The sequence below is a fragment of the Lissotriton vulgaris genome, chromosome 1_1, assembly GCF_964263255.1.
Source record: "Lissotriton vulgaris chromosome 1_1, aLisVul1.2, whole genome shotgun sequence".
In the NCBI taxonomy this organism is placed as follows: Eukaryota; Metazoa; Chordata; class Amphibia; order Caudata; family Salamandridae; genus Lissotriton; species Lissotriton vulgaris.
Window position 1 is genome coordinate 1,563,995,915 of NC_141685.1, and position 24,341 is coordinate 1,564,020,255.

A 24,341-nucleotide genomic window follows, 5' to 3' on the forward strand; every position below is an offset into this window, starting at 1 on the left:
TCTGCAGTTTTTTCAGTGTAGTCTTTTTCACTCCTGCCATCAGACCATTGCAATAGTCTAGGCGGGCGAGGATCAGCGCGACTGCTACCGCCTTTCTTGCGTCAGTTGGTAGGAAATCAAAGAATTTTTAAAGAGATTTTATGATCCCGAAGCAGCTACCTGCCACATTCCTGACGTGTTGGTCAAAGGATAGGTCGGTGTCTAATAGGACTCCGAGGTTTCTTGCTGTTGCTACGGTCTGGGGGGGAGCGGTGGAGTCCTCTGGCCACCATAGGCTGGGACAGAAATTGACATTTTTCCCCATAGGGAGGATTTCAGTCTTGCTGGCGTTGCATTTGAGGTGGTTTTTTTCCATCCAGTGGAAAACGTCCTTCAAGCAATTTTTAAGATTTTGTTCAGCATTAGTTGAGTTTTCATCTAATGGAACTATGAGTTGGGTATCATCAGCATACGATGTCACAGGTATGCCGAATGATTCAATCAGGGAAATAAGAGGGATTAAATAAACGTTAAAAAGCAGAGGGCTCAAAATGGAGCCTTGTGGGACTCCAGAGCGAATCTTTTTCTCATTAGAGATGAAGGGTTCCAGTGCGACGGTTTGTGATCTGTCTGTTAGGAAGGATGTTATCCACTCCAGAGCCACGTCTGAGATACCAATATCTTTTAATCTGTCCAGTAGTATTGAGTGCGAGATGGTATCGAACGCTGCTGTGAGGTCCAATAAAATCGGCACGGCGTTCTTTCTTTGGTCCTGTAGCAGTTTTATGGAATCAGTCAATTCAATCAGTGCTGTTTCCGTCGAGTGCTGAGGGCGGAAACCTGATTGTTGGGGATGGAGGATGTTGTATGTTTCTAAATGGCTTTTTAGCTCTCTATAGACCATCTGTTCCGTGATTTTTCCCAGGACTGGGAGGAGTGAGATTGGGCGTAGATTGGTAAGGTCTGAGGGGGATTTATTAGGCTTTTTCATCAAGGGTTTTACAATCCCTTGTTTCCATTCCCTTGGAACTACGCCTGCGCTGAGGGAGGCGTTTACAATCTTATTTATAATGGGATTCACCACTTCAATTAGCTGGTGGAGAATTCTTGGGGGACAGGAGTCAGAAGGAGCTCCTGATTTACACGCTAGGATTACTTCACGGGTTTGGGATAGACTGACCTGTGAGAACGTTTTTAGATTTCCAATTGTATTTTCTCCTTGCCCGGAGAGGGTAGAGGTCTGAGAGACTCGGTGTGGAGGAAAGTCTTTCTGAATTAGGTCGATTTTCTCTTCTAAGAAGTCCGCTATTTGATTGCAGAATTCTTGGGAAGGAGGTATTTCGGGCTGTAGCGCTTTGGGGTGAGTGAAAGTCTTGACTATTGAGAACAGTGTTTTTTGTTTTTGTTTAGCCTCCTTAATGGCTTTGATATAGAATTCTTTCTTGGCGGTTTTTATACTGGAGTGGTAAATCTTCCTTAGCTGGATATAAGAGTTTCTATCAGCAGTGTCGTAAGTTTTACGCCAGTTACGTTCTCCTTTTTTGCATAGTAGATGGGCTTTTTTTTTTTTTTTTTTATCTTAATGTCCTCATTACGCAACAGTTAAAGTCAGGAGTTTTCAGGGACCTTTCTCAACTTCGTGGTACCCCTGAAGAAAGAGACCCCTTACGTCCATATACTTATAAGGAGGAGGCTTGATTAACTGTGGTAGGTTGAGCTAGCCATCATTGCTACTCTTGCAAGCCTTCCTCAACATTGTTGCGATAGCGTAATCATTGGACAGTTCAAAGAGGAAGTAATGGGAAAACCAGGAATGTTACCATCATGATTCATGCACATTTTATCTATACCACTTCACTTAATTCACCTCTTATGGTGTTCTTCCCACAAGTCCCAGAATTTATATTTTTTTGAGGCGCATTTCTTATTTTTATCTAGATTAAACACTCTCAAGACTGAGGCCAACCATTCGCTATGAGTAGGGGGGCTTTGGCTAATTCTGGCGTGAACCAGGGGGCATTTATCTTGCCTCTTTTATTTGTTTTACGGGCACGTTTGGGTAGGGCGCGTACTTTGATCTCATGCTGCATCCAGTTATGGAAGAGTTTTGAGTCGTGTTCTACGTCACCCGTCAGACTGGGGATCTGTGTCTGAATGATAGGCTTGAGTTTGAAAGTATCCTCTACCGTTTTCCAGTTAACGTAGTTCTCTGAAAGTGAACTGGGTTTGGTTAAGTTCTGAGGGCGCGGGGTTCTGATGCAGAACGGTATCAGGTTATGATCTGTCCAGATTTGTGGGACAGGAGATTGGGTTTCTAGAAGGGGAAAGTTTATACAGACCCCGTCTAATGTGTGTCCAGCTTGATGAGTGGGCTGTTTAACCCTTTGTTGAAGGTTGAAAATTTCCAAGGTTTGATGGAAATTTAGTGCCTGAACGTCAGTTTTGGATTCGAGGTGCCATTAAAATCGCCCAGGAGAGTAAAGTGTGGGTATCGGATTAGGAGCTGACCTAGGGTGTCACTAAGAGTTTCTAAGAATCTGGTTGCAGTGCCTGGGGGGCGGTAGATAAGTCCTCCTGAAAAGGAAGAGGACTCGTTTAATTTGATGGAAAAACCGAGGCCTTCAGCTCCTTTGAGGGAATCAAGGTTGAAGGTGTGGCATTTGAAGTGGTTACGTAGCAGCAGGGCTACTCCTCCACCTCTCCCCTTCAGTCTGTCTTGCCTGAAGATGGTGTAACCTTGTGGGAGGGCTGTGGCTAGGTCTGGGTTACTGTTATCAGTGAGCCAGGTTTCGGTTATGAGAAGGCAATCAAGGTCTAACTCCAGGATGAGATCTTTTATGTCTTGGTTATGGTTACACATGGAGCGGGCATTGATCAACCCTCCTTTAAAGTGTGGAATGCTATCCACCGGGTCGATTTGAGGAACTGTGGTCTTGGACGGGGACTGGGAGGAGGTCCACCTGCACAGCCTACAGCTAAACGGCCCTTTGATGGTATTCATCACGACCTTACAGGTACAGCTGTTAACTATGTGCAAGCTTTGAAGAAAGTTGGCCTGGTACCTTACAGTGGGGGGTCCGTTTCCAGAGTTTCCTGCGCCTGTCGCGGTCTTGGCGCGGACGGGCGCAGACGGGCTTGCTTTAGGCGCGCCTTCGGCACGCAAACGGCGCTCCCGCTGCGCTCATCTGCTGCGCTTCCGGTGTATGCACATTTTAGTATGCAGGGAGAAGGGGAGGGACAGTGGGCGTGGCCTAAAAAGGGGCGTGGCCTGTCTCCTGGCCGGGAATGGCGAGTGTCTTTGGCGGCGCGGCAGCGCTAGGATCCGCTGTGTGTGCCTTAGACTAGAGTCGAAGTGCTCTCACTAGCTTGTGAGTGAAGTTTAAAAAAAACCACACTAAATCGTGACAAAAACAAATAGTATTTTTTAAAAAAGGTAATGCGCGAGTGCGCCTTCCGGCTTCCGCCTCAGAAGGATGTTAGCAATCTATCTGGCTTAGTCGCTTGTTTTCAGCGGCTATTTAAGGCGACGGCGGGCGTGGCCTAAAAAGGGGCGTGGGCTGTCTCGTGGCCGGGAATGGCGAGTGTCTTTGGCGGCGCGGCAGCGCTAGGATCCGCTGTGCGTGCCTTAGACTAGAGTCGAAGTGCTCTCACTAGCTTGTGAGTGAAGTTTAAAAAAACACAGTAAATCGTGACAATAACAAATAGTATTTTTTAAAAAAGGTAATGCGCGAGTGCGCCTTCCGGCTTCCGCCTCAGAAGGATGTTAGCAATCTATCTGACTTAGTCGCTTGTTTTCAGCGGCTATTTAAGGCGACGGTGGGCGTGGCCTAAAAAGGGGCGTGGCCTGTCTCGTGGCCGGGAATGGCGAGTGTCTTTGGCGGCGTGGCAGCGCTAGGATCCACTGTGCGTGCCTTAGACTAGAGTCGAAGTGCTCTCACTAGCTTGTGAGTGAAGTTTAAAAAAAACACAGTAAATCGTGACAATAACAAATAGTATTTTTTAAAAAAGGTAATGCGCGAGTGCGCCTTCCGGCTTCCGCCTCAGAAGGATGTTAGCAATCTATCTGTATAGATGTAATGTATAATGTATGGTTTACAGTCTGTGTCTGGCTGCACAGAGAGGCTGAAAGCTCTGCATATGACCATAGTCAGATGCAGTTAAGTGCGAGAAAGGAGTATAAACGGGCATCTGCAGTGCGGTTGGTCTTGCATTTGCGCGAGTTTGAGCTATTGGCATTGTAAATGACAATGCCTTTCATTTATGTTAAATGGGGGGTATTGTCATTTACAATGCCAATGGCTTGAGCTCTCGCAGATGCGAGACCTATTGCATTCCAAATCCTTGAAGGCATCGCTGAGTTGCCCGGAAGAGCTCCCCATTTGCTACGAGTTAAAAAAATAAGCAGATAGTCACAACTGCGTATAAGAGACCCTTCTGTCCTCCTACAGTAAGAGAAACTCATTAAAGAGTGCTTACAGACTAAAGAAGACGTACTGTGTAACAACCAAAGTAAAAGGGTCAGTCCTCATGGGAGGTTACAAATGAAGACACCGTGGTACTTAGGCAGGACTAATAATGAATTAGAAGCCAGCATTTAAGAAGGACAATGACACAAGCCAATGATAAATATGGGCGGAAAGTGGGCGGGCTTCAAGCATATACTCCAATACAGCATGGCTCGAAGAGCAGCGCATGCATTGCACAGACTCGACCTAAAAATAGGCATCTTATTTTAGAAGCTTTGCTTAACTGTGTTAAGCCTTGCGCCTCCAAACTAAAGAGGCACGTCTGTACCATCACAGGCCTCTGTGGAATCCATATATTTTTCAAATTGATCAACTCTCCAAAATAATCTCAGACATTTATGTTTTGAGTTCAATACTCAAGAACAAATAAGTTGGTAATACATATGCTTGATATAGCCACAGCTGGAGGGGGTATAGGAGGCTTGTTGCCAACAGACTCCCACGATGGTGCCCAAGATACATGACTGTGCTATTTACACTCAGGGACATTTGATCTACTGCTGCAACATTTTCTGTGTTAACAAGGTAACAATACAGTGAATCTATTGCCTTGATAGTGTTAACTTCTGTGAAAATAATCGCAAAATAATGGTGCCACCTTATGCCACCTAATTTGCCTTTTCTTGCTGCATAATTTGATCGACCATTTCTGCTTAATTTCAGTGGCTATGTAAATACTTTATGTACGTACCAGGTAAAGAGTATGTGGCTAATTTTAAGTTTGCTAGCAGTAAGTGACACTTTCAAGAACCTTACTATATAATTTTGGCTTATATTAAATGACCGATCTGTTTCAAATCCGCCACCATAAAAAAAATGGACATTCTGTTTGTTTGACACTACTAAGCTAAGTGTCGTAGGTAAATTACTGAAGCCGACTGGTGGCTTGCAGCACTATTAAAAAAACATGATACCATTACTGTGCTTTTAATGATGGTCACGAACATTCAATCTAAGCAAGGTTGGTAAAATGGGGGAAAACAACAGTTCTTCTATGTTAAACATATCGGAAAAGCGGAAAACACAAAGAAAGCACCTAAGTACTATAGAAAGAACCCAGAATGGCCAATGCAAACAGTACAGTAAAATGTGCACCGATTCGTGATCCAAAATGGAATTCCTTCTCATTTCTCCTCCGAATCACATCCGAATCACATCCCTAAGTTAGACCTTTAGATGAACCACCTCACAGCCACCAACTGCTCCCCCCTCAATTTTGACTGCCAAATCTCTCAGAATCACCCTGGACAAGCATCTGAACATGAAGAATCATATTAACAATGTTTGCAAGGGAGCTAATCACCTGTTGAGGGATCTTAGACCATTCCTTCCACAAGCTGACTTCAAGCAGGTGGTCCAAACGCTTGCTTTCCTGGGGCAAGACTATGGCAGTGCTACGCTCTGTGGCCTCCCCATATATACCTTGGCCGTACTAAGGGATTTAATTGAATGCAGGTGCCAGATTGGTTACGGATACCAAAAGAAATGTGCACATATCCCTGGTCCTATAATCCCTAAATTGGATGCCCTACAAAGCAAGAATACAGCTAAAGATTGCCTGCCTGTCTCACAAAGCCTACCATTTCAAAACCCCCAGTTATCTAGTACAAAAGCTAGAATTATCCGAAGGTGGTAGACCTTCAAGAAGTGCTAACTCTTTCCTCCTGAAACCACAGATCTTTCGCAAAAAGCGAAGGTGTCACCAAGCCGTCTCCGTCTCTGCACCGAAGATCTGGAACTCTCTCCCACCTGAAGTATGCATAATATCCTCAATGGTTGCTTTCAATTTCGAAGTTAAAAGATTCCTTATGAACAAGTTCTTACCTTAAATGGGTTTGGATCGTCTGCTCTAATGTATTGGACTTACACCTTGAAGCCCTGAGTTGGGTGCTATTCTTCTTTAATTAATCATTTGCTCCCCTCCTAGTTGCTATGTACCAGTTATTGTCTTATCATCTTATTCTCTGTTGACTCCTTTTATAACTGTTTTATTTGGTATTCTTATTTGATGTTGGTACTGAAATGATTACCTGCCTTTCCCTCCAATTGTGAAGCGCTCTGATATCCTTCGGGATCATGTTTGCGCTATATAAAACTTTATAAATAAATAAATAAATAAGTCATCAGATGTTGTATGTTTCTTACCCTGATTCCTGCCTGGATGCCTCTTGCTCTGACACAGGTTATCACCCTAATTCCTGCTCACCTTTTTATTTAAAATGGACTTCTTCTGAGGTTGACACAATATTGAAATAGGAGCTGGCTAGTCTGGCCTCATCCAATGTATACGTGAAACATTTTAGTCCTACCTTCTTATCTTCTACATTTTATTGTAAGCACTTCACTCTAAATTCCTCCTGTTTTTAATGCACAGTTTTATTTGGCGAGCTCTGCTAGTACTGAGGAATCATTTTATTCAGTCCTGATCAGTGAGGGTTACATGAACTGACAATTATGGTGCCTCTTATATTACTCTTTGTCAATTGTCATTGTAAAGAAACTCACACCTCATTTTTCAACTCTTTTTATTGATTAGGATTTCAGTCCTAATGTATAATGTTTGTTGGCCCGATTAAGTTCTGATGCTTGATCAACGAATATGTGATGGCAAAGCTTGGATTTAATATTATTTAACCAATATTGGAATTAAATGATCCAGAGCAAAGAATCAATGTTACTTTACATACCTCTGCTTTGGATTTGGTTCCTAATATTCACTCAAAACTTCACCCATTTCACAACAGACAACCATAACAGTAAGATTGAATGCATGCATGTATGGTTTGTGTGCTACATTCTCTAGAATATCCTATATAAAAAATATCACATCTTTGTTTCAGGTGATACCTGCATGCCCACTCTCCCCATCGTCTCACTCCCTTCGGAGGTCCAATCACATAGACGTCACAGAGGCACAGTAGGGTACAAATATTCATGCAAGTCATCGCTGAATGCACATTTTGTATACATAAGTAGTGATTAATATGCCTTGACCATACTGGTAGTAGAGCTGCTCCAGTACTCCCCAGCAGTTGAGTATAAGATTATTGTAGCCTGCACAACATGGGCATGTGACATGTTTTACATATACACCTTGCCCTGAACTATATCCTCATCCAGGTTCCTGGTATTGGACGCAGAACAGAGGCCAAGGTCTGCAGGTGTGCAGCTGACAACTGGCCACATTTTTTGACTACAGCTGCTACTTTGGCTGCTGCATCACAGTGGTTGGACAGTGTTGGCCAACGACGAATGGTGAACTGTGTCACCATCTGAAGATTAGCCAGTGTCCGCCAATTGTGTTTGGCCAGTCTTCATATTGGTGCACTGGTTGGAGAAGAAGAGGTGTGGTAGTTGGCAGTTGGGTGACAACACAGGACCTTCAAAGTAAAAGATGAATGACATGTATTAGCACCTTACATGCCTAATAACCTGTAACATAACTATATATTGTGAACATTTTGTCTCAACATGTATATTTAAGAGACATTAATGGCTTTATTGTGATATAACAAAGACAAACAATCCTCTAGAGGGTGGTAGTGACATTGATATCAGCATGCTGTACCTGTGTGGGTGGAGGAGATGTGTATAGACATAAGGCCTTGTTTTTGCACCGCCAGAGAAGAGGCTACTTCAGCTGTTGTTACCAATCTATATCATATGGGGACTGTATAAAAAGGAACAAAGAGAACAATAAGAATAACACCATGAATTTACACTATAAAGGATGGCATAATGTGGTGTGTGTGTGTGAGATGATTGACGATATTTGTGGAGGAAAATAATGTGACTGGGGAAGAGGGGTGTACTAAAGGAGGTAGATTGTTAGAGGGGTATAGTTTCTGACCTGAACTGACATTGACATTTCCGGCAATAGACAGGCCATTCTGCAGCTCAGGGCTTAAGGGGGTGAAGAAGGTGGTAGGATTCAGGTCAACCTCTTCGCCTTTGCGACCTGAATTCAGAAAGCCTTCTCCTCTCGCCCTGCAAACTTTTTCTTCTGTTTTTCCCAAAGCACATATCTCCACCCGCCATGCACAGACAGAGCCCGCCAACTACATGGCTGACTTCTCCTGGCCACTGAGAGTGCATGGAGGCAGACTATATTTCCTCTAGTGACCAGCAACAAAAGGAATTGCAAGGTCTGAACTGAAGTTCCTCTTCCTCTTGAGTGAGCATGTCTGCATCCTGGAGGCTGTAGCAGGTGTCAGGTTCTGTACCTGCAAATGAAACATCACATAGTACATGGGGAATAAGGCAGAACCAAGTGTGTGGGCTGTATTTGTATGCTGGCAAGTTTAATGTTTGTCAGGGGCCTTAGACTAGGGGAATGCTGTTTCCATACACTTTTCATTCCTGAGCCCCATATCATGCCAACAGAAATTTCCACCTTCCCTGTAGAGATCTTCATCTACTGGCATACATCGAAAATATGGTCACAAAGTTATTAATGGTAACTTTACAGTCATAAATTAAGCCGTCTGAGTCTCCAACCCCTTGCGTAAATCATACTAACGGGTGAGTATTTCCACCTGCAATTGATGAATCTCATACAAGAGGGAATCTCTGCCAAGACACAGGCCATAACCTTCGTGATGGGGCCCAGTATGTTTCAATTAAATCACCCTTAGCACAGCTGCGCAGTTGGCCCTGCAGACAGGAACCGATTTATGGCTCCTGGAGGACATAATGCAGCACTCAGACTTTTGCTCAAATATTTACCTCCCTACTTTTGAAAGGTGGGAGTAGACAAGATTTATACACAGCTAGAACAGATGCTATTTTTTAACTGTGTCTGTCTAGGGAAATTATTGCATACCTTTTATGCAGCTTGCACTGCAAATATATAAAACAAAAATAACATGTTTCCCCCTGTCTAACTTTTCAGACTCTCTCTTGCTCATCTCCCATGTTGTGCCTCCCTGACCATCAGGAGTAACTGTGCTCCTAATTATCTCACTAACCTCTCATTTCGCGCTCTACTTTTGTAGTTCGTTAGTAAAGCATATGTACACCCCTTCGGTTTCTCTTTATTATTTTCTCTATTTAGCCTTTTGTCCTAAGTTTTATTTTCCATTAGGGCTCTCTTTAATGCTGTTTCTGTACCTGAGTCTTCTGTTGCATTTGTTTCCTCTGTCAGCCCTTTTGCCGGTTTTTTTCACCTCTTTGTCCAAGTTTCTCTTTGTCTCTATTTCATTTTTGTGCTATCTCTTTGTGTGCTCATTTTTGTTATGGTCTGTTTCTCGTACTCTCCCAGTCTCTGTTTTTGTTCTCTTTCTATCTTTCATCTGTATCTCTTTCCAAAGCTTTAACTCCCTTTCTCTCTTTGTCTCTCCTCTAACTTTCTCTTTCTGTTGACTGTATTCCCTATTTTTTATTTTTGCAGATTTATACCGCACAAACCAGACAAGGGACAATGCACCATCTATTATTTTGATACTGTTGATGCCAATGTCATTTAATTGGAGACCCGCAGGCATCAGGCGTGCAATTGGAAGTGAGCAGCTAAATAATATAATTCAAAATCAAGCGCTCCTATGATACCGTCCATTACCAGACGTATGTTTGTTTTAAAGACATTCTATGCTTCTGATCGTCTCAGATGGGCAGGTTACACATGGTATAGTCATCTCGGTAGCACCACCATTTTGGATAATATCCCTCAGCCCATGAATGGCAGAGACCACACTGCCCCTCAAAGACAATATGACCTTGAATTATATATTTGGACCACCAGGTATCTAAATGATTGTGATTACCTTCTCATGTCCCGGTGTGGTGAGTGAATAGGTTGGTCTGTTCTCCAATTTCATATCAGAAATGTACATGACTCGGAACAGTTTACATAAACATCTGTCCCAATTCTTCCTGAGCGATTGATGTTCCTTCCAATTCCGATTCATCATCACATAGGGTGACATACCAATTCCATCTCTTAACACTATACCCAACTCTCTGTCTTCGAATGTGGTAATGATAGCAAGGGGTACCATCATCAACACAAATAGTTAAGAAAACAGCGGGCAGCCCTGTCATGTTCTGAATGCCATGTTTCACTTTCATTATCAGCCAGTAGTCATTCATTAGTTCCAAAAGGCCATGCACAGCTATTTTCTTATCACATCTGATTGTTCATTTGTGGTATTCGGCTAAGGCATCAAATGTGAACCATCCTGTTTGCCCTGGGTTTCCATATTTCCAGATAAAACAGTAATGTGTGCTAAACTATTTATCATATTAATGTAAAGTTATTATGTCACTCATTACTCAGAGGCACCAAGAACACAATCACACCTTCGTACACTTGCATAGAACATTCATTGGTGACAGCTGGTTGAATATTATTAAATAATAGAGGTCTGTGATACTCATTTTTAGGTTTCACCTGTGAAATCTATTGCTTTTCATATATCTTAAAAGGGGCCTTAACTTTTTATTGGTTGATATGCTTGCCAGTTCTCTTTCTTCCTTTTCTATTGGTTGTAGCCTGTTCTCCCTTCTGTGTCTCTCTTATCAGTCTCCCTTGCCCTAACTACTCATTCCCATCCTTGTTGGTGGTTCAAACTTTTTTTCTTTTGGTTAACCGCTGCATACTGTTTACTGTTTACATTTTGTTATCTTTCCCTCTAAACACCTAACATTGCTATATTTAACAACTAAACAGGCAGTCACAATTACAGTTACTTTGCAGATAAAAGGGGCTTGATTTAAATGGTGTAGCAGATGCAGTGGCACCCGGGCAAAAAGGTCTAAGGGCCCCAAACAGACAGTCACAAGTTCAGTTATCTGGCAGGCACTGGGGTCATGATTACAATGATGCAGCAGGGGCAGTGGCACCCAAACTAAAGCCCTAAGCACCGCACTAAACAACGATTAGTGGTATTTTCTCAACTAAACATGCAGTCGCAAGTGCAGTTATGTTGCATGCTCTAGGGTCATGATTTCAATAGTGAAGCAAGTGGATTGACACCCGGGCCCAAAGCTCTAGGAACCCCTCTAAACACCAAATATTGCTATATGTTACTATTAAACAGGAAGTCACACGTGCAGTTACCTTGCAGGCAATAGAGCCATGATTGAAATGGTGCAACAAGTGCAGAGGCACTGGGGCCAAAAGTTGTCATCACTCCTCTAAACACCAAACATTGCTATATTTTACTACAAAATAGGCAGTCACAATTGAAGTTACCTTGCAGTTTTAAGGGGCATGATTTAAATGGTGCAGCAGGTGCAGTGGCACTGGGCCCAACAGCTCTAGATACCCCATTGAACACCGATTATTGCTATATTTTACAAGTAAACAAGCAGACACAAGTGCAGTTATCTTGGAGGTTCTAGGGTCATGATTTGAATAGTGCAGCAGGTGCAGTGGGGCCGGGCCCAAAAGTTGTCAGAACTCCTCTGAACACTAAATATTTCTATATTTAACTACTAAACAGGCAGTCACAAGTGCAGCTACCTTGCAGGCAATAGGGTCATGTTATAAATGGTGCTGCAGGTGCAGTGGCACCATGCCTAAAAGTTGTCAGAACTCTTCTACACACCGAATATTGCTATATTTTACTATTTAGCAGGCAGTCACAATTGCAGTTACCGTTCAGTTAAAATGGGATTGATTTCGCAGCAGGTGCAGTGGCACTGGGGCCAGAAGCTCCAGGGACCTCATTAAACACAGATTATTGCTAAATGTTATTTCTGAACAGACAGCCATAAGTGCAGTTACCTAGTAGGCACTATGAATTGAATGAAATGAAATGAAATGAAAAGAACATTTTTAGAGCACGGTAGCTACTCTGAGGCGTCCTAGCGCTATGGTCATGGTTACAATAGTGCAGGCGGTACAGTGGCACCGGGACCAAAAGTTCTGGGCACACCACTAAGCATCTAATATTGCTATATTTTACTACTAAACAGGCAATCCCAAGTGCAGTCATCTTGCAGGCAATAAGGACATGGTTGAAATGGTGCAGCAGGTGCAGTGGCACTGGGTCAAAAGTTGTCATAACTCCTCTAAACACCAAATAGTGCTGTAGTTTACTACTTGCAGGCAGTCACAAATGCAGGCTTCTTTCAGGCACTAGGGTCATGATTCGAATGGTGCAGCAGGTGCAGTGGGACCAGGCCCAAAAGTTGCCAGAACTCCTCTAATCACCTAATATTGCTATGTTTGACTACTAAACAGGTAGTTACCTTGCAGTTAAAATGGGCATGATATGAATCTTTCCGCAGGTGCAGTGGCACAGTCACAAGTGCAGTTATCTTGCAGGCACTAGCGTCATAATTTGAATGGTGCAGCAGGTGCATAGGCACCGGGCCCAAAAGTTGTGGAACTTTTTTGTCACTTTAAGGCCGCACAGCGTTTACTGTTTACCGATGCTTATCTTCCCCTGACTCACGCATTTAAAATGTGCTTGTTTAACTCTGCTTTAGTAGGTGGACATTTTAACTAATTTTGACATCTTTATGATACTGTTCCACTAATAAAACTGCATTCTTGCCAGTGTAATGTGTTTGTCGCTAATAAACTTTTTTTTCCCGAATGAAGTGATTGCAGTGCTTTACTTGAGCACATTCTTTTGTGCTATCAGGGTATGTTTTAAGCACCCTTATCTGTTGGGACAGTTTCTGTAAAACATTACATCACCAGACAAGTGCCGCAGAGTCTTGGATTGTAAACATGGTCACATACCTGTCCTAAAAGTGTTCCTCGAGTTTTGCGATTGCAATCTGTTCCTTCAACTGGCCGGGAAAGAAGGCTGTATAATTTCAAAAGCAATGAATTTGAAAATTCCAGCTGCTGTACATTGTTATTGCGTTGCGTCAAAGCTTGTCTTAGCGAGCAAGCATGTTTGGTGACTGTATGGGATTTGTACTTCTGCTCTTTTTTTTGGAAAGGTACCTATTATTTTGGAATACTTTTAAATGAAAAAACAGTTTTCTTCTTTGGTGTGACTTCTCCACTTTTTTTTAATACCATGCGTTTAGCTTGGCAAGCAGGTAGGTGGTGAGACTGGCTTGTTTTCAGACTGGCCTTCACTGTGCGGATTGTATTATTCTAGCAACAAAAACATGTTATATAATTTACTGTTTTTTCCGTTGGCCATATGAATAAGCAAATTGGTAACTCAGCGATACCCTGTAAACTGAAGCAGGAGGTATTTCCCAATTGTGAGAATTTTTCCGTTCACCTTTCTGTGGATGTAAAATGCATTCATATTTATTTGTATACTTTTAACACATAGTATTTTTGCTTAATATTTGCTAAAAACGGTTTGAGTTCTCCAAAGTAATTTAAACAGCCATCTGCATTTACTTTGTTATATCATATAAAGAAAATAAACTGCACATTCCTAAAACATGCAAACTATTTGTCTAATTTAGTTTGCTTTATGCCTGGTTCGTTAGCTTACCCCTCCCCTGCTGGTGACGGAACCACTCCGTCATCAGCCGCGGTCGTGCTGTGCTGATGATGGAGCGGTTCCGTCACGGCCCGCCCGGCACGCCTGCGCGGATTCTGCGCCTGCGCTGAGCGTTTCATTGAGCGGGCGGGGCCGTGACGGAACAGCTTCGTCATGAGCACAGCGCAACCGCGGCTGGTGACTGAGCGGTTCCGTTAACAGCATGGGCGCGCCGCACGGCCCCCCCGCCCCCTTAGCACTGCGGCAGAATAGACGCGCAGTGAAGGGGTTAATAATTGCTTAAAAGGATTTGAGTTGTCCAAAGTCATTTAAACAGCTTTCTGTATTTTCGTTGCTATATAATACAAAGAACATCAAGTACACCAACTGCAGATTCTTAAAACAGGCAAAGTGCAGTTATCTCACAGGCGCTAGGGTTATGATTTTAGTGGTGAAGCAGGTGCAGTGGCACCTGGACTTATTACAACAAATGCATTGAAAAAAAATACATTATTTGTTACTACATACAAACTTCAAAGTATATAACCCAATAACTAATAATGTCACAGTGTACTGTTTAAGTAAAGAAAATTTGGAAACGATAAGTATCAAATTGGCAATGCAAGTGCAAATATTTACTATAGGCTCTTTATTGCTTCAGAGTTTATGTTCATGTTTACGTTTGTTCGCAATAATAATAGAAAAAATGTGCTGTGCAAACTAAAAATAAAAATAAACTTTGTAAGAGAAATCTGTAATAAAAAAAAGATGCCCATCTCAATAAACCAATCATCTCACTTTCAGTGTGTTTCTTTCACTCATATTGCACAACTGTTTAACTTCTCATTTGAAAAATGTAAAGTTAATATTCATTTGTTTATCTTGACAATGGACAATAACCAAACAACACCTTTTGGAAGGCCTTTTGGTAGCCATTTATAACTACCATTTTCCTTTCATTTTCATCTAGTTTTCGCAGTCTTGTTTTTTGGGATTTGCTAAAACAGTGCTTACGCTGTACTTGTATGTTTTTTCCTCCGCCCTTTACCTAGTCTGCCCATAGCTGCACGACTTTCAAGCCTACTTATAAGGTACATGTTTTGGTATCTTTGTCCTTCACCGTTTACCCAATCTCCCCACTTTATAATACCACTAGTAACAGCACAATATATTGCCTTTTTTACATAAACAAGTCATAACAATTTAACAGACTTTCTGTAACTTATTTTGTACAACTACTCAGCAAGCTACAACTTACAACAAAAAAAATCTTATTATTAATCACATAGGCGAATCCTAATGCATTTACTAAAGCTTATTTAACAGCGCACTCCATTCTGTTTCCTCAAAAGAAACTGTGCAAATCAAGTGTCTTGCACATATATAAATATATATCACATTCCTTCACGTATGGTGACTGCGGATATTGATTACTTTATGTAGTCGACATTGAGCACAAATGCATTACTACCAACTTCAATGGTGGCAGTGGCAGCAATTGTGCCTAATTCACTGACATACTCATTTTATCCTTCAAGCATGGTCCGAAGTGTTACCAATCAGGGAAGTGCACATATTGACTCATATCCCTTCAGACTCCCTAGTTTTACTTAGTCAAGAAGTGTATCCTGTGTAGAACCTGTAATCACGGTATGCGGACCGAGTCCAGTGCACTCACATTGGCGCCCAGCTCTTTCTGGTCCAATGCATCATCAGTGGCAGTCCTTGGGTGAGCGTAATGCCTCTTAAGCGCACATGTGTGATAGCTTTGTACTCCGGTCCTGGTGGAGTGTGTAGTTCCCAGCAGGGGAGGACTATTGTTTGCAATAATAAGCTGGGTCCCCACTAGACTCGATCCTTAAAATAAAAAAGGGGGAAGAAGCAATAGAGTGTGGAAACTTACAAAACTCACAGATGATTAATACATAAGTTTGCCAGGGCCCCTCATTTAAGTTGTATATTATTATGAGTGCTTCAGATAAATTCTTATGTATGGTAGTTTAATTCCAATGTTATTTACATTGCATGTCACTAAGAGTATGATAGAAATTGCAGGCCAGGAGAGATATACTCGCTTTGCATCCATAGTCTATTTAATCTGTGATCACGAGACTTCATCATTTGACCCACAGGTGTCATTTTTCAGTCTATAGACCCATCTCTGTTCACATTCACATGGGCAACTGACATGGTGTTAATACCCAGGGTTTGTTTCTCAGTCGCAAACCACTGGTAGTCATTCTTATTATGGTCGTGAACAACAAAGTGTTTGGATCATGTTAATGATGATTTGTTTTTTGCATCTAAAGGTAATATTGTGCTCATTTATTCGTATCAGCACCTTACTTGTTGTCATTCCTACATACTGTAACCCACGGGGGCAAATGATAACATATACTACATTCTAGATTTACAGTTGCTATGGTGCTCAAGGATCCATGGACAGGTCAATTTCTGTTGCTCTTTTTGTAATACAACACACTCATTCTGGTCTAAGTGTACTAACTCTAGTGCACAAGAATGTTGCTTAGTAATCTTCACTAAGCAATGTAGATCTGTCCATGGCTTCTCTACTGGGTTTATGGAAGAAAGCTATAAGGGCCTATCCTAATGTAGGTGGAAGACTACCTAGGTTTCATGCAATACAGAATATTATTTTTCCATGTGGCGCAAGCAGGTCAGTGAATTTTACATACAATTTGATTGCTAGTCCATCAATACCTAGAGTTTTCCAGGTGGCCATGTCTTTTATTGCCTCTTGAATGGACATTTATGGACTGATTCAAAGAGTCCAGTAGTTGTCTAGTCAGCTTAGTCAGGTTTGTTCTATCCCTGTATGGTTTGAAATCTAGCACTACATTCTGTTGCCATCTTTAGGTTTGTGTAATATTCTAGGAAAACTTTCTTGACTTTGTTCTGCGTACATACTGTCTTCTCCTTTGAGTACATTATCTGTGTGCTTGGTCTATCCCTAAATTCTGTTGGAGCCAGTCATGTGTGCAGTCATCTTGAATTATCGCCTTCTGTTTGTGTGCTCTAGAAAGGCATTCATTGTATTTGCAGAATCTTAATGTAGTAAGAATGGTTGCATACTTTTCCTTTTTTTTTCATCAAAGACTGCATTCAACACGGGTCTGGAATCACCTCGTGTTTGCACTGTAGTGCTCATCATGTCCAACTCTACGTCTAATATTTTATGTGTTCCCTGACCACCTTAATACCATGACATCTAATGACTGTTTTGAAGGCACCTCCCTCTCACTAAAAACAGGTGGTCAGTGACTATGTCCTAATTAATTTTTACTGAAATAGTTTTGTATTGTGTCTCATAAATCCCTGCAAAATGCTGAATCTTTTAACATGGTGCAATGGAATTACCAAGTGAAAATTGATGTCACTGTTGTACCTCACCCATATTTAACAGCAATAGGATATGATTTCATACTGTCTTGTTAAGGTATTCCGCAAGTAATATGGATGCTGTTACCTGCACAATCACACATGTAAATTAGGAGTGTTCTTAATGTCTGAGTGTTGATGTTGCTAACTGTCCACTAGACTCCAGTTTGTCATCCTGTTGATCAAGTGTCGATTGCTTTTTCTACTTGTGTTCCTGCCATAGGTGGGCATGAGTGATCCAGTGCTCAATCTATTACACGGTTGTAATCAGCTCCTCTAAAAATCAGAGGAATGTGTGGCTATGGGTTCGTTGTAGTAAAAGGCTACCTAGTCTGTGTTCAGGGCATAAATACTGCCTAGAACCATCTAGATGACATCCAATTTACCTTTACGCAATATCTATCTACCATCATTATCAATTTTGATGTTCATCTTAGAGAGGGGACCACATGTCATATTCCTATCAGTGCACCTCTGGCCTTAAATGAGTATGGGTATGTAGTTACATGATTTTGTGGTTTCATAGAGTTGTCCTCATCATCTGCATTGTAGTTTATTAAATTCTGGGCCTATAACGAGGATTTCTTGCAAACGCACTGTTCTCTGTGTTTAATGTGATTTGTACCACTTGGTAGTCGTGCACATATTTTGAAGTTCCTTGTGAGGAACGTGATAGTGCTTCTTTTGCTCATGTATGTGTCTTATAGCAGAGTGATGATGAAAAAGAGGACGCATTGCAAATTCCTCCAATTGTCTGAACACCATAGATAAGAACTAATAAGAGAGGGAAGCTCCTATTTTTCCAACTGAAAAACAATGACTGTATTATAGCTAATGGGAGAATACCCTTGGATTCTCCGGCATTATAGACACATAATTCTTCAGGAGAAGGGGCAATTTTGGATTACGTGGTGTTAGGTTGCTCCTCGTTTTTTCTGATGGGCTACCTAAAGATAATAGACATTCCCATCAGTGACCATAGTTTCTGAATTTTTCCCTGGGCCTAAATATGTCGCCTATTAGCTCATGGTGGTTAGAAGGGTCCTCGTCCAAATTTGATTTGAAAAAAACAAAAAAAACAAGGAGGGCACTGTGGGATCACAGGATGACTACGGGCTTGAAAATCAAAGTACAAGCTCAAAACTTTGAAGCCTGGGTGGGAGATGAATGAGAACCTTTTAGTATGTTTATGAAGCAGCTATTAGTAAGTGCAAGTCAAAAAAATACCAAGGGCCAGTTTAAGGTGATTCCAAAACCCACTTCTCTTACTAAATAGGAAAATAAATGCCCTAGTTAGTAAACCGTATCTGGTATATGCCCCAAGGAGGAATGCAAGGGTGTCAGTATTAAAAGGAGAATTACTCATTTGAAGACCTGGATAAAAAGCGAGACCTGAGACAAGCTTTGGGTCAACCTAAGGGAAGAGGCTGTAAATGTCAGATAAGGTCCTTATGGACACTGGTCGCAAAGGGTTGTGGGTCAAGAGTAGGTAACTAGTTGGATACTCTTTATCTTGAATCTCTATGCTGCAAATGGTGGGGAGGTTAATCAATCTATTGCAGAAGAGGTACACATTCTTATGACCTCCCATCTGCAAGAGACTGGGTTAGCCAATCGTGGAATGCCCAACTGGGCAGCAATGGGGCCAGATGAAATTCTGATTTCAGTAATAAAACAAGATACAACCCTTTGGAGAAAAATACTATTCCTGGTTTTTAAAACCTGTCATGAAAACAAAAAAATCCCCTCTCCTGGTTGGGAAGTATCACTATGCAAGAAAGGAGATCGAAAATTGCCAGAACAGTATCGGCAGATTGCCCTTTTAGACACAGTGGGCAAAGTCTTTTCTAAATGTTTACTAATTCAGATTAGTGAGTCAGTAAATGCATGATAACCTTGTTGGTTCGACTTTTTACAAGGCATTTCCAATCCAGGGGCATACTATCAAGAAGGGCGTCAAAATCATCGCCTCTTTAGCAGCAGGAAACTGCTGCTAAAGCAGCGATAATGGACTTGATAATATGTAGTAGAGAATTCCCATAGACGCCCATGTTCACACCAGAACATGGGCTTCTATGGACATTCTCCAGGGCATATTATCAAGCCCATTATCGCCGCTTTAGCAGCAGTTTCCTGTCACTAAAGCAGCAATAATTTTAACGCCCTTCTTGATAATATGCCCCTAAGTTGGTATTGCACCTATAACCAGTAGGTGCTTGCGGGAGAAACGACAGCCATTTGTAAACCAACTCGGCCATACGATGCTCGTTTAGACGTGGACTTTTTGTACTGCCACCAAGGATATTCCAGAGGTACGTTCTGCCTTTGGAGCCACAGTGGCCATATAATTTTCTTTTTTCGAATTTGAGAATTACTAAGGTGTTTCTGGTCGTGCATTGTCCTGAGGAGGCCAAATTAGGAGGCCGAAACGCGCCAACTCTTTTATCATCAAGTAACAGCACTGTGCATTAGAAAGAAAAGAAAAGCCACCTGATTCAGAATGAGGGTATCGCTCTGATAATTGTCAGAAAATGAATAGTCTACTTATTAAAAAGGTATGAAATAATAATTTTAGATCTCATCCTGAAATAGTTAAATAGTCATCTGCAGGCATTGCAACAATTTGCAGATGCCCATTACTTAAAGGTTAACATTCCTAAAAGCAAAGTCATTTTTTTTCATGAGAGGAAGAAATCCAAACATGGAAATTGTACATGGCTCCTGGGTGCACAAAAGTTGTAAATTATGAAATCGTATACTTTGTGGGGAAGGTAATATGTGGGAACCTTAGTGAAAAGCCCCATATTGAAAATAACATGAGCAAAACCCAGTCTCAAGCTGAAGGCTTGGGTACTCTTTGTAGGCCAACCGGAAGAAGACATTTCTCACATCTTTTAGAGGTCTGTCAAGCAAAGAACCTTGCCTCACAGCTGTATGGGCTGGAGCAGATTAAAGGAACTAATTGGGGCTTTCTAGATATGATGGAAGGACGAGTCCTCAGAAATGTATCTTCCATTAACTCAGTGACCCAGGTGGTGGCCTTAAGTTTGCAAATGGGCCTGAGAAGTGCTTTTGTTCACGGTCTGCCGGGGGTGGTACGCTGGGTTGGATGTATGACGTTACAACGCATACTTTTACCACGCATGCCTTTACAACGCAGTTTTTACATCGCAAACCTTTACAACGCATAGCGCTTTGGGACACTGGATAGTGAAAAGTTTAATTTACTATTCCAACTCCAATCCCCGTGGACACTAGGGAAGGTGTTGGATAGTAAATTATCAGTGGCGGCTGGTGGATTTTAAAAGTGGTGCGGCGAAAATGTTGTATCGCAATGTAATAAGCGAGCGTGCAAGCCCGAACTGCAAAAGGAGGGTGGGGGGTCTGGAATAGTCCTGTCTTTGATGTAGTGGTACTGGTTTGGCTTTCTCTTCAGACAAATGTGAAGAGCTATGGCTGGTTGTCCACAGCTTTGACGGAGGCGAAAGTAGAAATACTACACCACTAGAAAACTTACAAGCCACCCTCTTCCGGAAATTGCTTTCTGATAAGCATACAATGGCCGCATAGAAAAAGTTAATATACAAAGTTAACGACTAAAGGTAAAAATATGACGAGACACCGGGCACTTTTCTTCACTTTTAAACATCCCTGAATAACTCTTGTAATGGCTAGGCAGCAACCACTATACTTACTATACATCTGATGTTGACGTAATAGAGACCGAGGCACTTAGCTGTGGCAATCACTTGGGCCATATGAAACAATTTTTACTCGAACACTGACAATGGCAGAACATCACTTTTACTCAAGCGTAGTCCAACCGCCGCTGCTTAACACATTGCTCTTTTTTAAGAGACAGCTCCACAGCCTATGTATCAAAAATATGCAGTTACGTTCCAAGCCCGTAAAAACAGGAGAGAACTCTTTGGTATGAGCCATACAAAGACGAATAGCAAAAAAATACTTCTGCAGACGAAGCTCATAAGATAATTGCAAACTGAGGAATAGCTCCGGTTGTAAAGGTTCGAAAACATTGTGTATTTTATTTAATTGTGAATAGGATACGCTTCCAATATCTGTACAGCAACAAGATTTGTGATAAGCCACCAAGGGTAGCGAGGTCACAGCAGACAAGATGTGACAACTACATGTTAACACAAACAGTAAAACGATAACCTGTTTTTCAAAGCTTAAATGCACCGGATGTCGGTTTAGTCAGAACCAGTCCCTGCAGAGATCCCTGTGGAAAATTTGGCCACAATACATCTCTTCTTCGCTGGATTCAATCGACATCAATGATGTGCTTGCTCTGCTCCATCAACATTGAGAGCGGTGTTATCTATTCCAGCTGCTGCTTATAAATAATAAAAATCAAACTTACCTGCTTCCCGCCTTTAAGTTCCCAGCAGTCAGACTCCCGATTCCAGCTGTCCTGCTTTTCGACGAATTCCCAGGGTGCTGCTCGTCCTCCCTCCCCTCCATGGCAGCCGGCGCTGATTGGTTCGGCCGGCTGCCTTAACCGCGTCATTCTTCCGAGTCTGCATCCTGCAGAACAGAGAGTGGGAGGAGGCTTGGGGGAACGGCTTGCCCACTGTTGCTAATACTGTCTGTTTGGACAGCCTCTCAGGCTGTCCAAACAGTCCGTAATCACAACAGTGGGCAAGCCACTCCCCCAAGCCACTGCCCCCTGCCCTGAGGCTCGACTCGAGTAACCAGGAAGTTCTGCAGTGCTGACTGCTTTCTCGCCGTGCGAGAAGGGCAGGCAGAAACAAATGGTAGTTATAAATAAATAACTACCATTTGTTTCTGCCTTCTTCTCACACGGCGAGAAAGCAGGGGGGGCGGCGCCCAAACGCCCCCATAGAAGAACAGCCGCTGTAAATTATACTTATTCCCTATCCTAGAGCGCCCCCCAGCGCAATACCTTGTAATGGTTTGCGTTGTAATGGTCGCGTTGTAATGGTCGCGTTGTAATGGTAGTTTTGTTGTAAAGGTTGTTCACCCGCTGGGTTGCCTGTCTAACGAGGATGATACATTAAGGTCCTGTGTAAAGAAATACATTTTGGTTGACATTAAAGATAAGTCAATAATTTGCAGAAACGTTGCTTATGCTGTAGATATGCTTCAACTAGATTCTAACTTGGTTTTTGCTCTAACGACGCGGCAATTGAAAGCTAATTTAAAACAAGCTATATGGTCCTTAAGCTATCAGTTGGACAGGGAGGCATGCCTCAAATATAGGGGCTTTCAGAATATAATAAACTCCTTTTTAGTAAACAAATGTAAACCATATAGTACTTGGAATTTGCTGCATGGGTTTAGATGCTTCTGGACTTTGTTGAGTCAGGATATGCTCCTGCTTAATCCCCTTTTGGTCAAATGGTATAGAATCCTGGCTGAATGTAATCTATGTTGAAATGGTCTCCAAAGATCCGAACCATGTTCTTGTTTGCCCAGCACGTTTATTATGCTGTCAAAAATGGCTGAGATCTATATCACTACAGGTATCTATACTTTCTGCTTCAGGTGCACTGCAGTCACTTTACGTACCTCCTGATGAAATGTTTTGTTAAAGAATTCAATTTGTTTTAAAATCAGTATTAATTCTATTGTACGTATAGTACTTGGGTTTATGCTGTCTTGGTTTTTAATGTTTTTAAAGGAACCAATATGTGTTTTTATATGTCCATATGTATTCCACTTAATGTTTTATGTGGATGTGTCTTCGGAGTTCTGTAACATAAATAAAATAAACTTGAACTTGAAACTTACAGCGGAGTTGTCACTCTGGTGTGCAGTGCGTGTCCTGTTTTACAATTACCTCATCCCACTCTTTTATGTTGTGCTTCTCTTCTTAAATCACATTGTGTGCCCTTCTCTCCTGGTGAAACTGTGGCAAAAAATATCTGACCCTCAGAAAACAATCCCAACTCCCCTTTCCTAGGCCAGCGTTGCATTGGTCCATTGTCTATTGATGTCTAAAGACAACAATTCACTTCCTCTCACCAAGGAAACGAATTGCTGAGGGGCCTCCTTTGTGTACAGCAGGCTTCACCAGCCTCCCCCACTGCCTTTGCCTAAGTAACTTACAAGTCAATGTCCTGGTTTGGCTAGGGCGTCACCTCCTATTTCTTATAAGTGTAGTGGTTCCGGCTTTTCAGTGATTATCTGCCATTTATGGGGTTAATTCTAGTAGGTCATGTATCTTTGTATACTGAATTCTCTGTGTCTGATCCACAGGTGAAAGATTGTGATGCTGTTACTCTCATACTATCTGGGGATTTGTCCATAAGGCGAGCATGTTGCTGCCACTGCCACAATTCTTGCTGTTCTGATATGTGAATGCTTATTTGTGGAGCACCAATTTCATTTCTCCCTTTTCCTTCATTGTATTTGTCAGTGTCCTCTTGGAAGAGTCTGGTCTATACTTGTCAGGTGTATGTGTAGCCGATTCCACACTTTTTGGGGGTCAGTAAAGAAGTGTGGCTTCCGTGTACCATCTCTTTTACTTTGGCCAGGACCAGCAGAATGTACCGGATTCAAGCTTTGCAAAGCTTTTTCTTCACTTCCAAGAAGGAGTGATGCTGTTGCACTACAGCAGTATAGATCATCGCTATACTGCCCTGAAATGTCAGGTTCCTGTTTGAGCAAGCCTTTTAGAGTATAGTGTCTCTGCAGTGAAGCAGTTGGTATCCACTTATCACTGGATGACTCTTCCATGCTGGTAGCCTGTGTCCTCTGTCCATGGCATAGACCCTGTAGAGCCCCTGAGGGGCCATTTCTGCCTCCTGCCACTTCTTCAGAAACACCCACATGCCACTGTCCTTCACCTATAATACGGAGGTTATTACTTATGGGTCATCCCTCTGTGTCTGCTGTCCTATAGTCCAACTATCTCACGCATTTAATCAATTTGCAGCACTTGTTTTTGCAATGTTTCCTAGCTAGATGTAAATTATTTTCCTGTCCTGATGTTTTCTACCTGTTCAGCTAGCTTTTTCTTGTCAGCACATTTATCACCACTGTATCAATC